General features: G+C 36.9%; 1 protein-coding gene across 19 annotated transcripts in view; it reads left to right on the forward strand.

Annotated features, from left to right (window-relative positions):
• Positions 1–804: 804 nt before the first annotated feature.
• The window catches only part of UBE3A (ubiquitin protein ligase E3A), a 92,596-nt gene continuing 75,909 nt past the window's right edge, over positions 805–17,491 (forward strand). For 3 of the 19 annotated variants that reach the window (XM_082736587.1, XM_082736591.1, XM_082736586.1), the window contains exons 1-2: positions 837–1,441; positions 2,055–2,105. The gene's annotated coding sequence lies outside the window, so the exon portion shown is untranslated. Of the gene's footprint in view, positions 1,442–2,054; positions 2,106–4,956; positions 5,058–5,475; positions 5,610–6,037; positions 6,174–17,491 lie in introns of all 19 variants that reach the window. The other 16 variants (XM_082736588.1, XM_082736594.1, XM_082736589.1 and 13 more) reach the window with 11 other exon arrangements.

Genomic DNA, 17,491 nt, shown 5'->3' on the forward strand with positions numbered 1-17,491 from the left:
TGTCGCAGAGCCATAAAAAAAAAATCAAACTTTTAAAATAAAATGATGACCTTGATACTAAACATGAAGATGCATGATTTCAAATGGGTTCAGTTGTCATACGGGTCAAAATTAGCATCCAAATGGGTTCAGTTGTCATATGGGTCAAAATTAGCATCCATCCAGCAGATGTTAACCCTTATCTTTATCAATCACCTACCGAATGTCAAAACTGCGAGACGGACTTTCATCTCCTAGTAAACTAATGACACCGTATTGGAGAGGCCTGAGCAAATGACCTTGGTCCCCTGAAAGATGGCTCACACTTTCGGGGTACCTCTGCAGTATTTACAAAGGAAGCTCTGGGCGGAGAGGGGTTGGGGTCAGAGGCCTGGTATCCGGAGGCTGCAGCCTCGCAGCGGGGCAGGGAGCTTTCAAAGCCACCGCCGCCCCCCGGCGGATTTTCAGAGCTGATTCGTCCCCCTAAAATCGGACGCGTTTAAGTCCCAACACATTCGTCGACTTGCTTACACCAGGGGGGCTCTCCAACACTCCCGGAGGCCCCAGGGGTCTTCCGGTGTGTACCCTCTTCTTTCGGAGAGAGGGCCACAGACAGCGGTGGCTCAAGAGAAACACTGACCCTCTTCTCGATCCCAAGATGGCGGCCAACCCTGGTTGGACTCCAGGGAGCCGCGAGCCACTTCCCCTTCCCAACAGCCCCTGCGCTGCCGACGACGGCAAGCAGGAAGGGGGAGGAGCCGGCAAGAGAGGGCGTGGATAACGCTGCGCCCCCCTGCGCGCACTCCGGCCCCGCCCCACGTCCCTGCGTCCTGCCCAGAGCTCTCGCCAGACCGGGCGGCGCGCGCTGCCTGCTGGGATACTCGGCCCGCCCAGCCAGTCCTCCCAGCTATCGCTGCGGCCGCGAGATCCGCGTTTTTTCCCAAGATGGTGGCGCTCGGTTCGGGGTGACTGCAGGAGACGACAGAGCTTGAATCCCCTTCGCCAGAACCTCGACACACCACCTTCCTCCCGCTCGCGCACCCCGCTGCCACTTAGCCATCTACCGGCCTGGACGCTCGCTTTCCGCTGCCGCCTCCGACTTGCGCTTCATCTCTGCGAACCCAACGATTACGGCCGCGGGCAGCTGCGCCTCTCTCGGCTCCTCCTTGGGGTCTCTCGGAGCAGCTCGCAGCGTAGCTCCGGCTCAGAGGGCCCCGCAGCTCCCCAGTGGGGAGAAGCGGCGGCGGCTAGCGACGAGCGCGGGGTTTTCTGCGGCCCCGGCGCCCCCTTTCCCGGCCTTAATCTCCGGAGAAGGAAGCGCGGGTCCCGCATGAGCCCCGGCGGTGGAGGCAGCGAAAGGGAACGAGGCGGTGGCGGGCGGAGGCGGCGAGCGAGGGCGACCGCGACCAGTGAGGCAGCCGCTGCTGCGAGGGCCGCAGCCCAGGCGCGGGGGCGACAACAGGTCAGTGTGGCGGAGGACCGGGCCTGGGCCGGGGAGGGTGGGCGGCATTTCCCTTCGTTCTCTCTGTTGCCCAAACCACCCTTCGGGGCTGGCTCTGGCTAAGCTAGGGACGCTCCCAAACGCGCCACCGCGAGTGTTTGGGGCGCGTGGTTTGGAGGGGTCGGTGCCAGAAGTAGGCCTCTGGAAGCAGCGGCTGCTGCTACCGTAACTGTCAGCCCTGGCTGAGGGCCGGAGGGAGGGTTTTGTGCCTAAGGGGACGCCAGCGGGCCCGGGGCGGGGCGTGTAGGGCGTCGAGAGTTGGCCCTCCTTGGAGCGAAGCTCACGGAGCAGGCCTGGGGCCCAGGCAGCGTAGGGCTGCCCTTTTCTTTCCAAGGGGAGCTCTTTTTTCGAGGTTTGGGCCCTTTTGGTGAAAAATGTTTAGATGTGTGCTTTGGAGGTGGACTGGTGGTGAGGGAGGGCGGATGAAGTGGGAAATCAAGCCCAAGGGTTATGTTCACAGATTATCGATTATCGGGATTTTCACATTAAATGTGAGGTATCGGGTTTGCCAGAGATACTGTGAAATGCAAACCTGCAAACAGTTGGCTTTTTTTTTTTTTTTTTCCCTTTTCAGTTGAGAAAATGAAAAGGACTCTTTCTTCGTCATGGCGTGGAGGTTTTGTTGGTAAAGTCAGAATTGAATGTGGCAAATGCTTTAGTCCATAAAATTGTTAGGAATAATTTTAACATAGACACTGAGCTTAGAATTCTTCAAAGATAATTTAGTCTCTGAATTTTCAAAAACGGCCAATTGGCATACTAAAATAGAAGCGTTACCAAATCTGTCTCGGATTATATTTATTAAGTGCTAGGGTACTTTGGAAAATGTAAACGAATAGCAGTGTGGGATTTACAGTCTAGATTTATCCTCCATAAATCATGAGGTGGTATAGATATGACCCATAATTTTGAAGAATTCCACTGCCTGTAATATTGAAAGAAGCAGGAAATTATTCCAGAATATTCTTCGGGGGAGGGTAGGGGCCTTGAAATGGAAATGACCTAAAGTTTGGAAGTATAACTGTTAAAAAGTCACCTGTCAAAGTCACAGTAGATACACAATAAATCTTGAGTGAATTAGACAAGAGGGATGAGAGGTGTTTATTTCATAATCTCTAACTAATGAGTATTCTTACTTAGATTACTGGGTAAACCAGGTACAAAAGTTTAGAATTTAGGAAGATAAAAATAAAATTTTTGTCCTGGTATGTATAGTTGAAATAATTTTAGAATTAGATCTTATAAATTTGAGTTATCACATTTGTAATAAAATGAATAAAATAAAATGTAATATAATGTATTAGTGATGGTCCTGATAAGCCCAAAGAATGACCCAGAAGCTCTTTAAAGAAACTGATAATAATGACAACAAAAGAAACAGATTCAAGAAATAATGACCCTCTCTTTATACAAAATTAGAACTGGAAACTAAGTCTTATATCAATATTTATTAACTAGCCTGAGTATGCTAAGTATTATGTACACTATTGTCTGGACATTGCCTAGTTCCTGAGGAGTTTAACTTTACACAGAGATACAATAACGGTGTTCTGATTTCTCTTTAGAGGTTTTGTAAGCTGTTTTTATTTTACCTCTTAAACTGTGCATTTTTTTTTCTTGGCTTAAAAAATACCTTCTTAAGTATATTTGTTAGAAGTGTGAGGCAGACACATTCTCATTCCACTTGTTAAGTTCATTTAATAAGATTTATTGGGTACTTAACAGTGTCTTGAGTATTTAACCTTTAATCATTTGTATTTCTTAAACTTCAGATCATTTTATATATGATCCTTTTGCCATCCCTGCCAAAAACAAAACAAAACAAAAACAAAAGCACCCCCCCATCAGAAATAATTTGCTGTTTCAAATAAGCAGTCAGTGGGATAATCCAAAACTGTGGATCATATGTTAATTTTTCAACCCAAGCACTTGAAATATTTATAAATGTTTATTTTCTTAAATGGTTATTGGTTATGTTCTTAACACGTGGCACATTTTTGCTTAGACCCAAACTTGTATTGGTCAAAACATAGAGACATTCCATTAAATGCACATAGAGCTGCTAAAAAGTTTTTTTATTTTTACAAGTGAAGACAAGTTTTCTCTTTTCAGGATAATTCAGGATAACAGAGTTTTGGCCGATTTTGACTCTCCTCTCACTGTAGATGTAAAGAGAAATTCAAAAACCTTGCAGTATGTGCAGTTCACTGTACTTTTAATTCTGGGCTCACCTTAGTTGTCTGATCTTGGCAAGTTGCTTAGTCTTGGTGAGCTGCAGTTTTGTCATATGTAAAAAGGGAATGGTGAAACTAAGTAGAGTTGTTTTGAGGAATAGTTTATAACACATAGGCTCTTAATAAGTTAATCCTTTGAAGTCTTCCTTCTCTGTTATTTTTGTTGTTGTTCTCAAAGCATCTTACATAGGGTGGACTCTAGCATGTTATCCTTTACATTGTTTCATTCTCACTAGCTGGGAACTCACTCTTTAAGGGGAGGGTCTCCTAGTGTTTACCAGAAAGTGTGTTGCCAGCATATGGATGAATTAGTTATCAGTAGTCAACTAACATTTATTGGGTACCTACTATGACTGTGAGCTGGGTTATATGTAGGAGCTACAAAGTCAGGAATCATGTCTATCTTTTGGAAGCTTACAGTCTAGTGACTTTCTCCACGTAGCACCATTTTTTGTGAAATCCTATCACATAATGGAGCCTCATTATTCTGAGCTCTTCTAGTCTTAGGGCAGTTCTCTGGACTCAACACTTCCAGCCGCAGCTTCTAGTCTAAAGAATATTGTTTTTACCCCTTTATACAACTGTTTGGCATATGTGAGATAGTTTTTCTTTTTCTGTTAAGATTTTTATTTATTTATTTGACAGAGATCACAAGTACACAGAGAGGCAGGCAGAGAGAGAGGGGGGAAGCAGGCTCCCCCCTGAGCAGAGAGCCCGATGTGGGGCTCAATCCCAGGACCCTGGGATCATGACCTGAGCCACCCAGGCACCCCCTTGTGAGATAGTTTATATCTCTACCTTGGTCCTACTCTGTAATCCAAAATCTGGCACATTGTGTGTGTGTGTCTGTGTGTGAATGGCTATGTATTTAAAAAAAAAAAAAAAAAAAAAGAAAGAAGGAAAGAGAAAGAAATTGATTTACTTTGTCAGTTGCCTGTAAGTACTTTGGTATTTTTCTTTGGTGTTTATGATTCTTTCTTCTGGTTCTAGGTTTATAGAAAGTTTCAAGCCTCAGTAGGACTATTCTTGAGGCCAGTCACTCCATTTATTTTATACATGAAGAAATTGAAGTGCAAAGTTTTAAAATGATTTTCTGAAAGTCACCTGGTGATAGAGCTAGAACTGCAGTCTGAGTCTCTGGACTGGAGTTCAGGACTCTCTGCATTCAGTGGTGCATGTTCTGTCCTACCTGTTGAGAGGAGTAATTTGCTTCTATTTGAATCTTTTCTACATTATTATTAGAAGGCAGACTTCACAAGATGCCATCATTGGGCCTTTTCTGAGCATAACAGTGCAGGAAGTGGGGCTTTTTCTTCTAATAAAGGAAGTCAAGTAAAATTACAGTAAGTAGTAATGGTATTAATCTACAAACATATCCTATGTCCAGAACAGATGTTTAAAATACTTAAAGAAGCTATATAATTTCTTAAATGAAATAACTAATTAATAAATAGATGATAAATTTCTTTGCCGACTTTAATTTTTATTTACCCTTAGAAATGTTACCTGTAGTGTGCTTTGATTTAAGTTATCATTAATAAGTAACACCATTATGGATAATGAGTCAAAATGAAGTAACACCATTATGGATAATGAGTCAAAATGAACTTTGTAAGTTTAAGGCCAATCTGAGAATGAAATAAAGCTAATACCTTTTTTTTGAATATTGCTGTTTGCAAATAAGATTTGGTTGACAGTTGTTTCTGTTTGATGCTAAGCTTCGTGACTGTGAACTCCCTAAAATTATATATAAATTCTAAGTTTCAGAGTCTCAACAGGTTCAGTGAACAAAAGCCACCAAGAACCACTGATGTGGAGGAAGAAGCACTAACTTTGGTGTCAGAAGATGCATGGGTTCATCCTTCCAATCTAGCTTCCTAGCTGGTCATGAGCAGGTCATTAACCTTTCAAAGCCTTTGTTCTGTTAACCTCTGTTAAATGAAGGTGATACTTGCTTTTTGTCTCTTTCAAAGGATTGTTTTTTCAGATGTGATGATTCTCAAAAAAGTAGAATAATACTGTATAAAGTGATCTTATATGTGACTTAGTGACTTGCCCAAGAAAACAAGTTGGTTAGTAATAAGCTGGTGATTGGAACATTGGTATATTTTCATGCTTTTCTCTATAAACATTTTTAACCCTTTCATACTTTAGAAGTATTATTTTGGGAAATACTTAGTATGTGAGTTTATTTTAAATTTGCTAACTACCTTTGAAATAAATAGTAAGATCTTAATAATTACTGATGCACTATTCAGTATTACTAATACTAAGTCAAAAAAATGCCTTCTGTAATTTGCTTTACTTTTTTTTTTTTTTAAAGATTTTATTTATTTGAGAGAGTGCGAGAGAGAAAGCAGTAGAGAGGGGAGAGTCATGCAGAGGGAGAAGCAGACTCCTTACTGAGGAGAGATCCTGGCACAGGACTCAATTCCAGGACTCCAGGATCATGACCTAAGGTGAAGGCAGACATTGAACCTGCTGAGCCACCTAGACACCCTAATTTGCTTTACTTTTGACCTCTCGTGTTAATTTGAATTAAGGTGAATCATAAGCTTGACCTGAAAGTAAAAGAGGTTTTAGAGACATAGATTCTTATTGGATAAGATTATTCCAAAAGTTCCATCCTAGGAAGTCTTCTGGAATCTATTAAGATAGCCCATGTGGATCATAGAAAAGAATCCTATGTAAGACTTTATTAAGTTAATATCTATGCCACAAATAAAAAGCATGGAAATTGCATTTGAGCCCTGAACACTTGATTAAGTAGGATAAAATATTCCTTAAATGAAACTCTTGGCTGGCCAATATAGAGCTTAATGTGGTGACTCTTTTAACAGTTAAGTGTGTTATAGAAGTTGACTTTCTGTACCCTTCGGGGTTAGTTGAGGTTAGTCAAGCGTAGATCCTTTTATATTACAGAAATAAAACGTGAAAAATTTTTTTAACCTCTTTGTGGTGTGCCGGCTTGTAATTTTTTGTTCTTAATGTGATGACATTTTTCTCTTTGTATCAAAAGTGATACCTTATCCATTTCAAGCTTCTATTATAATAGATTTCTATTCTTGGATGTGAGAAGGTAGTCTTAGAATTGCTTTTTGTGGCTGTAGCCACTATCCTAATCTGTTTACTTTCATATTCTTCGTAATGCAGAATAAATTCTGAATTTTCTCTCTAAATTATATACTCAGTACAGAAAATAATGTTAAGAATCATGTATCTAGAATTCAGTATAGACAAATGTCACATTTTGTCACTTCCTTACCGTCTTTAGCTCCATCTTTAAAACTGGTGTTATTTTCTTCTGAGATGATCATTTCTAGCACTGCAGCTACCACTGTGGGAATTTCTTCATACTGCCAACAAATACTTCCTTTCTCTTATCAGATGTAAAGCATAATCCTCTTGGGAAGGGAAAAGATGAAATGCCAGCAATGTTTTCTGTATAAAGCTTATGGGTCATAGGGAGAAATACAGGTATTTCCAGCTTATTAATTAGTTTGGTATTTTTTCTTAAGAATTCTATTTATTGTGCTGCTGTGTGTGTGTATGTGCCAATACTGATAACCTCATAGTGTACCATACATAAGAATGTTAAGTATTTACCTTTGTTAAATATGAAGTTTTTGTTTGGGGGAAAAATACATGTCTTTTGAGCATCTATTGTATATGACACGTATACTGATTGATAAATCCCATTTCACACAAAAAGTAATTGGGTAAAATTTTTCTTTTCTAGTTTTCTGAAGTGGGCTGACAATGTATCGTATTGCATGTTAGTGATTAAAACTATGCTGTTTAAGATATTCTATATTTAGAGCTTCTATGGAATGAAAAGTTTCTCTAATTACTTCAGCTATTTCATTCATACTCAATTTCTTACACATTTTGCTATGTCTGTGACATATTGCTATATATGGAATGATTATGACCTTTCAGAATTCATATGATTGAATTGTAACATCCATTGTAATGGTATTAGGAATTGTGGCCTTCCTGAGGTGAACGATCATGAGGGTAGAGTCCTCATGAATGATATTAGTGCCTTATTAAACATTGCAGAGTTCCCTTGACTCTTCTGCTATATGAGGACTTAGCCAGAAGACAGCTATCTGTGAACTAGGAGGCTGTTTCTTGCCAGACACTGAATCTGCCAGCACCTTAATACTGGGCTTCCTAGATTCCAAGAATTTGAAAAAGAAGTTTCTGTTTATAAGCCGCCCAGTCTGTGGTATTTTCTTTTAGCAGCCAGAAATGGACTAGGACACATTAAAATGTTTTAAGAATAGAGAGGCAAAATAGAAAATTAAATGGATAAAGTTTGGTAGCTAAGGTAGTGATACACTGTGCTTGACAGAATAGAAGTGCTTAAAAGTTGTCTATATATAGTGTTGAAATGAGAACACTTTAGGAGAATGTAGTAGAAAAACCAAGCTAACTTTAGACTTTTAAACACATAAAACTAGATTCCTGCATTTCATATTATTGTATACTTCATTAATTCTTGCCCAGTGAACTTTATTTCTAATTATTTTCAAAATGAAAAAGTAAAGTTTTTTGGTGTCAGTAACTCATTAGGGAGTTAGTTTATTCCCTCTAAAATTCCTCTCTTATCTTTTGGGCTAAATGAAAGGCAAAGAGGGATGAACTTAAAAATAGTTGGATCTCAACTGGAAAATAGGTAAGTTACCTCAACTGAAATTAAATCCTTGCTTTCCTCCTGAATTGAAGATTCTATGAGAACACTTGCTGTGTGTCTCATTTTTTTTTTTTTTTTCACATGCAGTTTTATGTATTTGTAAGTGCTTGATGAATGTAACTGCTTTCCATTTAGGACTGTCTGTTGTGAGCTGATGAGTAAGAATCACCAGGAACAAAATCCTCTAAGCTTCAGAACTTTTAACTGATTTTAAGTAGATACAGGACTAGGGATCAGCCAGCCTGGACAGTGGGCTAAAGACATCTGTACTACAGCCCCACTTCATTGCCTCTCTGTGTGCTGAATTTGATGAGGCTTTTCCAGGAAGGATGTGTTCGTGTTCTCCGTATTTCTAGCTGACATCAGATTTTGAGAAATTGAGGCTGATCACTATGGTCTACAAGTTTCTCTTAAGTGATCAAGATTTAATTCCCGTAGGTGCTGTTTTAGACAAGTATCATATGTTTAAAACTGTCAAGACTACAGTAATACTTATTTTATATTCTTACTCTGATATCTTTTCTTTAAAAAGTACGTGGATTAGGGACGCCTGGGTGGCTCAGTTGGTTAAGCAGCTGCCTTCGGCTCGGGTCATGATCCCAGGGTCCTGGGATCGAGTCCCACATCGGGCTTCTTGCTCGGCAGGGAGCCTGCTTCTCGCTCTGTCTGCCTCTTTGTCTGCCTGTGCTCGCTCGCTCTCTCTCCCTCTGTCTCTGGCAAATAAATAAATAAAATCTTTTAAAAAAAAATACGTGGATTGGATTAGATGATCTCCAAGGTAATTTTCAGTTTAGGTATTATATATTCATTTTTTTTCTTTTTGAATATATATATGTATCTTAATTATAAGATAGTTAAAACATACCATAAATAATACAACAAATATACACCATCCAAACTGTAAATTCTGCCACTTTTGATTCTTTGGGAAGTAAATGCTGTTAACCCTCTGTAAGGCAATAACTATCCTGAGGTTCTTGAGTATACATCATATTCTTGTTTATAATTTTACTGTATGCTTGTAGAAGTATCCATAAGTGACAAGTGTTTTGTGTTTCAAATTTTTACAAAATGGTACTGTATTGTATATAATCTTTCATCAGAGTCCTTTTAAAAAAAAGCATTTTTTTGAAATAAGTGTATTTATTCAATTTGCTATATGGTACTCCATTTATAAAATGTATATATTTCACTATTGATGGGTATTTTTAGTTATTTCTTTTTTGTTGTCATAAATAATGCTGAAATGATTGCTTTTACACATTTTTTGGTATTGGTGTTTAAGAAGATTCATGAAAATGAATTGCCTGAGAATAGGTTGTGAATAACTTTGACCTTAGTAAATATTTCTGAATTCTTCTTTAAAGTCATTATGCCAGGATGCCTGGGTGGCTCAGTCGGTTAACCCAGTGCCATGGGCTCAGGTCATGATCCCAGGGTTTTGGGATTGAGTCCCACATCTGGCTCCTTGCTCAGTGGGGAGCCTGCTTCTTTCTCTCCCTTTGCCTACCACTCTGCCTGCCTGTGCTGTCTCTCTCTGACGAATAAATAAATTGGGGGAAATAAAAAAAACTTTAAAATCATCATGCCAATATATACTTCATATTTGCACTTTGCTTTCCAGTATCCTTGCCCTCATTTGGAATTGTCCTATTTTAAAATTTTTGCAAAGTGGAAATGGATGTGAAATGATACCTTTTTTTATATACCTCATTTTAATTTACATTAAATGGTGTAAATGGTGGGTAAATGGACATGAATTTTATTATTTCTGGCGTCTTTTAAATGTTTCATAAATTATTGTTTATAAAGAATGAGACATTAGTATATAGTATTTATGTTGTAAAGGACCTAGACCATCATCTCCTCTAACCTTTTTATTTTATAGCGCAGCCATGAAAGTTATCAGAATAAGAAAAAAATACTGCTGGTTGCCTATTATGGTATTCTCTTTTGGGATATAGAATCTCAAGTTTCAGTTGTTGAAATCATGAACCTTTTTCTTTATGATTTGTATTTTTTGTTCAAGAAATTCTCTTTTATATTGTCTGCTAATAGGTTTATGGTTTGTTTTTGTTTTTGTTTTTTGCATTTAGGTAGGTCCATGTGGGAGGGAGTTGGGAATCAGATTTTTTTTTTTTAATGATAAGCAAGTTGTCCCAACATTAAGTATTGAATTCTTCCCCCATTATTTTATTTTATTTTTTGCATGTCCTCTGTATCATCTGCTATGTGCTTGGGTTTGATTTTAATTTCTTTCTTATTTTTTTAATTTTTTTGTCTTTTTTTTTTTTTTTTTTTTTTTTACACCAGTACTACATTGTTTTATTTTAAATAGTTAAGTTTTTGGGGATACAGGCCTCCCCTTTATTAATGTTCAGAACTATCTTGTTCTTAGACTTTTATTCTTTCATAATAATTTAAAACCAGTTTATCACATTCCTTTGGGGATATTATTTGGAATTGCATTGAATATATAAATTGAGAATTACCTTGTTATTTATTTGAATCTTCAGTATTTTGTGGTTTTCTTCATAAATGTCTTTTACGCATATGTTATTGAATTTATTAGTTATTTGGTTAATTTTTGCATTGTAAATAGCATCTTTTTTATTCCATTTGATTATTGCTGGTATTGATTTTGTATCCATCAATTTGGGTGAACTCCATCATTTCTAATAGTTTATAATTCTTTTGGATTACTGTGAACAAATAACAATTCTGTCTTTTCAAGTGATCTTTTAAAATAGAATTCTGGGGCACCTGGGTGGCTCAGTGGGTTAAGCCTCGGCCTTCAGCTCAGGTCATGATCTCAGGGTCTTGGGATTGAGCCCCACATCAGGCTCTCTCTGCTCAGCAGGGAGCCTGCTTCCCCCTCTCTCTGTGCCTGCCTCTCTGCCTATTTGTGATCTCTCTTTCTCAAATAAATAAAATCTTTAAAAAAAAAATAGAATTATGACCTTGTAATTTTCTATTTAAAATTCTTCTCTGGCTTTCAGAGTAAAACTCAGAAGCCTTTATTAGTTTACAAAGTCTGACATGATCTAGATTCTGTACTTCCTCAGCCTTACCTTTCTCCATACTCCTCGCTAAACAGAACCATCTAACAGTACTGGCCTTTTCAGTTTTTTGAGATGTCTAACCTTTTGTGCCAGACCCTTTGCCAGTGTGTTTCAGTTTGTTTGGAGCACAGTTAGACAACAAATTTCACCCATTCACGGGCCTCAGGGAATATTGGTAAAAAAGCCGAAATATTACTTAGGGAAGCCTCCCTGAGAATCTCTTTGTACTCATTGATTTTAGTGCTTCTTTGTATTATGGTGTTAATGAATCTTGCTTTTCCTGAGTAAGTAAGGAATTTCAACTGCAATTAAATAATTTCACTTCCTGAGTGAAGTATATGTAAAAGGTATTTTACGAATCTTTTTTAATGAAAAGTAAATATTTGTCTCTGTCTCTTTTATTAAAGATTTTTTAAAAGTAATCTGTGCAACCAACAATTGAGGTTCACACAACCTCAAAATCAAGAGTCTCATGTTCCACCTTACTGAGCCACCTAGGCACCCTCTCTCTTTTTTAATGTGCAATTTCAAGCATTTGTGAGTGCTAGGTAAATGAATGAATGTTCATGTACTGATTGATTCAGAAATACTATTCCAGTTGGTAACTGGTCAAAAGAATATCATTAGGCTATATTAAATATTTTACTAGACATTCATAGAAAATTAAATGCCCTCAATTTTTATTATTTAAGTCCTTCAAATATGGCTAGTGTTCAGAGCAACAGTTTTCTTTTAACAAGAGGCAGTCTAGTTGACTTAAAATTATATGTGCTAAATTTTCTTAAAAGGATTTTGAAGTTAAATTAGAAGCCAGTCTTTTGTTATCCTTAAATCAAATTTTATGAGTTTATATACTACATTTGATACACAGATGAAATATAGTAAACCTGAAAATATGTGTTTATGATTATTTCAAGGAAAACCCACCTACCTTTAGTTATTTTAGTGTCTTCTACTGTACATCTTTTGTGTGTGTATAACACAGGCTGAAAGCTAGCATAATTCTAGGTTTAATTTTAGGTTAAGCACTGTATAAGATAGAACTCAGTTGAACTATAGTGCAAAAAGAACCCAGGGGAAAATTTCACAATAGTCAGTCCTTGGGACTGTGTGGCACATTTGCTTCTGTTTTCAGATCATAGAGTTGTTGACCAGAATGAGTGGTTTATCATTAAAGCCAGGAAATTGAAATAAATCTGGTAATTTAGAATTTCTAAAGGATCTCTGTAGATGATACTTGATCTGCACTTAGGTAAGATACTCTCAGTGCCACTAAGCCATGTAATAAAACACTTAAGTAAAGCTGCCTTATTGGGAGAAAATAGCATTTTAATATTGGCCAGTCATGAGTGTACTTTCCGTAGTTATTCAGGTAGGTAAATAAACATAATTTATTTAATTTCTGAACTGTTCACAGAACCCAGAGGGAGGGGCAGGCCAACTGTCATTTCAGAGAGTTCATTTCTTTTCATTTCTTTCCTATATGTAACTGATTGTGTATAACCCAGATTTGTAGCACAGTCTCAGTTTTAACTACTAGAGTATTCCCATAAATCATAAAACCAAGAATTCTAATATTTTCATATTTCCAGAGAATCTCTTATATTTCCTGGTTGGGTCCCCCTCTTAAATATTGATTGGTATGTAGAATTATTTTTGAGTGAGGAAATAAACATATAGTTGTGTATTTTTAAGTACACAAATAAATGAAAGTTTGCTTTTTCTTAATTCTAAAACATAACACTTGTTAAATGTAGGTGTAGAAAAACAGAAAATTGCCTGGCAAATACAAAGTAAGTATATCTGTAACTACAGATACATGCAGCTTTTTTCCTTTTTTGCGAAGTTAAAAAAAACAAAACAAAAAACAAGCATATAGTTTTTATAGTTCCCACTTTATTGAGATGTAATACACATACCATAAAATTCACCCTTTTTAAAGCATGCGATTCATTTTTAGTATATTTGTATTTGGTATATTTGGGTTTTTGTATTCACTGCCGCTAATTTTAGAACATTTTCATCCTTGTTTCCTGTACCTGTTAGTAGTCATTCTCTATTTTTTTGTCCTCCAGCCTTTGACAGCCACTAATCTGCTTGCTTTCTATATGGATTTGCTAGATATTTCATATACATGGAATCATAAAATATGTGCTCTTTTGTGTATGACTTCTTTTATATGGTATTGTATTTCAGGGTTTACTTGTAGCACGTAACAGCATTTTTTTATGGCTGAATAATATTACACTATTAATATGTGCACTGTTTATTCAGTCATCAGTTGATAACTATTTGGATTGTTCCATTTTTTAATTTTGAATTATGTTTCTGTGAACATTCACATACAAGCTTTTGTATGGACATATATAGTCATCTCTCAGGTATATCTGGGAGTAAAACTGCTGGATCGTAAATTATCTGTGTTTAACGTTTTGAGGAACTGCCAGGATCCTCCAAAGTGGCTGCACCCTTTTATAGTTTTCAGCAATGTATGTGTTTTTGAGAGCTCCACTTCTGTGCCAAAGTTGATTATCTCTTTATTTTAGTAATTTATATGGGTGTTAAGATATCTTTGTGGTTTTGATTTGCATTTGCTTAATGGTTAATGATGATTACATCTTATGTGCTGATTGGCCGTCTTGGAGAAGGTCTACTCAAATCCTTTGCTGTATTTTAATTGGGTCATCTTTTTCTTATTCGGTTTTATGTATTCTTTATACATTCTGGTTATAAGTCTTATCAGAGATGATTTCTACATAGTTCTCCCCATTCTATTGGGTTGTCTTTTCACTTTCATGATTGTTTCCTTGAAGCAGCCAGGTTTTAATTTTTGGTGAAGTCCAATTTATGTATTTTTCTTTTGTTGCCTTTGGTGGTGGTGTTTAAGAAACCATTGCATAATCTAAGGTCATGAAGGTTTATGCCCATTTTCTTCTAATAATTTTATAGTTTTAATTCTACTTTGAGGTCTGTCATCTGTTTTTGAGTTAATTTTTGCATATAGTGTGATTTAGGTTTAGATCCAGATTGCATTTGGCATGTTTTTAGATACAGCATACAAATAGCTACCTTTTATTTTTTCCCACCTGGATAGCCAATTCTCTAGACCACTTGAGGGATACTTTCCTGTTTTAAAATGCCACCTTTTAATTTTATTAAAATATTATTTATTATAGAGAGAGGAAGTACATGTGTGCATGAGCAGGGGAGGGTCAGAGAAAGAGAGAGAATCTCAAGCAGACTGATGAATGCACGGCCCAACTTGGGGCTCAGTCCCATGACCCTGAGATCATGACCTAAACTGAAACCAAGAGTTGGACGCTTAACCAACTGAGTCACACAGGTGCCCCAAAGTGCCACCTTTTTATATATTAAGTTTTCATAAACTAATAAAGTTTTTGAAGTATAACCTATATCCTCTAAAGTATATCCCTTTTTAAGTGTACAGTTTGATGTGTTTTGATGCATATACTGTAACAATTACCACAATTAAGATGTAGAACATTTGAATTATTCTGAAAAAATGTTCCTTTGTAGTCATTCCTCCCTTTTGGGCCTGGGCAACCAATGATCTGCTTATTAGTTTTGCCTCTTCTAGAATTGGTATCATAAGTTATATACTCTTATGATTGATATAAAAAGTTAAATACTCTTCTTTTAGCTTTGTTCCTTTAGCTTGAATTTGAGATTTCTTCCATTTTGTGTTTATTACTTTTTAAATTACAGTATGGCTGTACCATAGTTTGCTTTTCATTTTTTGGTGAACATTTAGATTTTTTTCTGGGATTAGGCTATTGTGAATAAAGGTAATCTTTGCACGTGTTTTTGAACATATTTTCATCTTTCCAGGGTAAACACCTTGAGATGTAATTACTGGATCACATGAAAGATTTATGTTCAAGTATATAAGGCATTCTTTTCCAAATAGTTAAACAATTTTGCATTCCCACCAGCAATGTGTGGAAGTTCCAGATCTTTCAAATCCTTGCCAGCATTTGATAGACATTGTAGACATTTTGATGGGTGTATGGTAGTATCCCATTGCAATTTCTTTTTCTTTAACTATAGTAAAATACATATAAAACCCATCATTTTAACGTTTTTTAAGTGTACAGTTCAGTGGCATAAAGTACATTCATGTTGTATGGCCATCATTCTTACTTATCTCTGGAACTTTTTCATAGTCCTAAACTCAAATTTTGTACCTTTTAAATAGTAACACTCTCCCGCCCCTGTTCTCTTCCTCCTCCCTCCAGCCTCTAGTGACTACTGTTCTACTTTCTGTCTCTAAAAATTTGACTCTGCCAGGTACTTATGTAAGTGTAATCATACAGTATTTGTCCTTTGCTTCTGGTTTGTTTCACTTAACCTGATAGCCTCAAGGTTCACTCATGTTACAGCATATATCTGAATTTTCTTTTTTCCTTCCTTCCTTCATTAATTTTTGTGAGGAGAGAGCACTCACACCCACAGATGAGCAGGGGGAGGTGTAGAGGAAGAGGAGAGAAGCAGACTCCAAAGCTAGGCTTGATCTCCATCTCACAACCCTGAGATCATGACCTGAGGGAAATGAAGAGTCTAATCCTCAAGTGACTGAGTTGTCCAGGTGCCCCTCCTTTTTAAGGCTGAGTAGTATTTCATTGTATGTAAAAATATCACATTTGTTTAACCATTCATTGACTGAACACTTGGGTTGCTGCTGCTTTTTAGCTATTATGAATAGGCTGCTGCGAACATGGGTGTACAGATAATCTCTTCAAGTCCTTGCTTTCAGTTCTTGCATGTTTAATTCTTGGAAATATACCTAGAAATAGTATTGCTGGGTCATTTGGTAATTTTGGAGGGGTGAATCAACATAACCATGTTGTACCCATGGTACAACTGTAGCATGGCTGTAGCCATTTTACATTCCTACCAGCAATCACAAGGTTCCAGTTGTTCCACATCTTTGCTAACACTTGTTATTTTGTTATTTTTAAAAAATAATTTTCATACAAAAGGTTGTGAAGAATCATGGTTACATTTCCCTGATGAAGAATGATACTGAGAAGTTTTCATGTGCTATTAGCTATGTATATATCTTTTTTGAGTATCCATATATTTTGCTCATTCTTTTCAGGATACAAACTTTTTATTAGATGTATGTATTTCTTCTGTGTCATTACTGTTTTTTTTGGTTAATTATTTTATTAATTACCAAGAGAGGAGTATTGAAATCTTCAACTGTAATTGTGAGCTTGCTATCTTTTCTTTCAGGTTTTGTCCATTTTCGCCTCATATATTTTAAAGCTGTAGATAATAGGTTCAGTCACGTTTAGATCTCTTAGATCTCTCTGATGGATTGATTCTGTATTGTTATTTCTCTGGTTCTCTGGTAATGTTCCTGGTCCTAAAGTCTACTTTGTCTGGTATTAGTATAACCACCACTCCTTTATTATGCTTCATGTTGGAATATTACATCTTTTCAAACCTATCTGTCATTATGTATATAATGTCTTTCTTTTAGACAATGTATAGTTGCATCTTTTGGGTTGATTTTTATAATTTCTTGCTTTCTGAGTGTTCAGTCAATTTGCATTTGTTATAATTGACTATATGGTTGGGTTTCAGATTACCAAGTTACTATACATTTTCTATTTGTTCCAGCTATCTTCTGTCTCCCCTTTCCTGTTTTCTTTTGGATTGAGCATTTTTATAGAAGTTTGTTTGATCTTTGCTATTAGCTTATACCTTATTCTTCCTCTGCCCCCAGTGGTTGTACTAGTACTTAGAATATCCCTTGGTTTATATCAGTCTACTTTCAGAAATAAACCTCTAAGAGTATATTGTGAGAATTCTCATACAGTATAAATTTGTAGTCTTATATTATACTTCTACATAAGGTATAAATTCCACAGTCTTATTTGTAATTATTTCTTTTAAATGGCTAATTATTTTGTAAAGACATTTAAAAACCAAGAAATTATCAAACCAAGTTATTAAACGAAGTTTTTAAGCCAAATCATCAACATTTTTT

This window comes from Mustela nivalis (assembly GCF_964662115.1).
Source record: "Mustela nivalis genome assembly, chromosome: 6".
Taxonomy (NCBI): Eukaryota; Metazoa; Chordata; class Mammalia; order Carnivora; family Mustelidae; genus Mustela; species Mustela nivalis.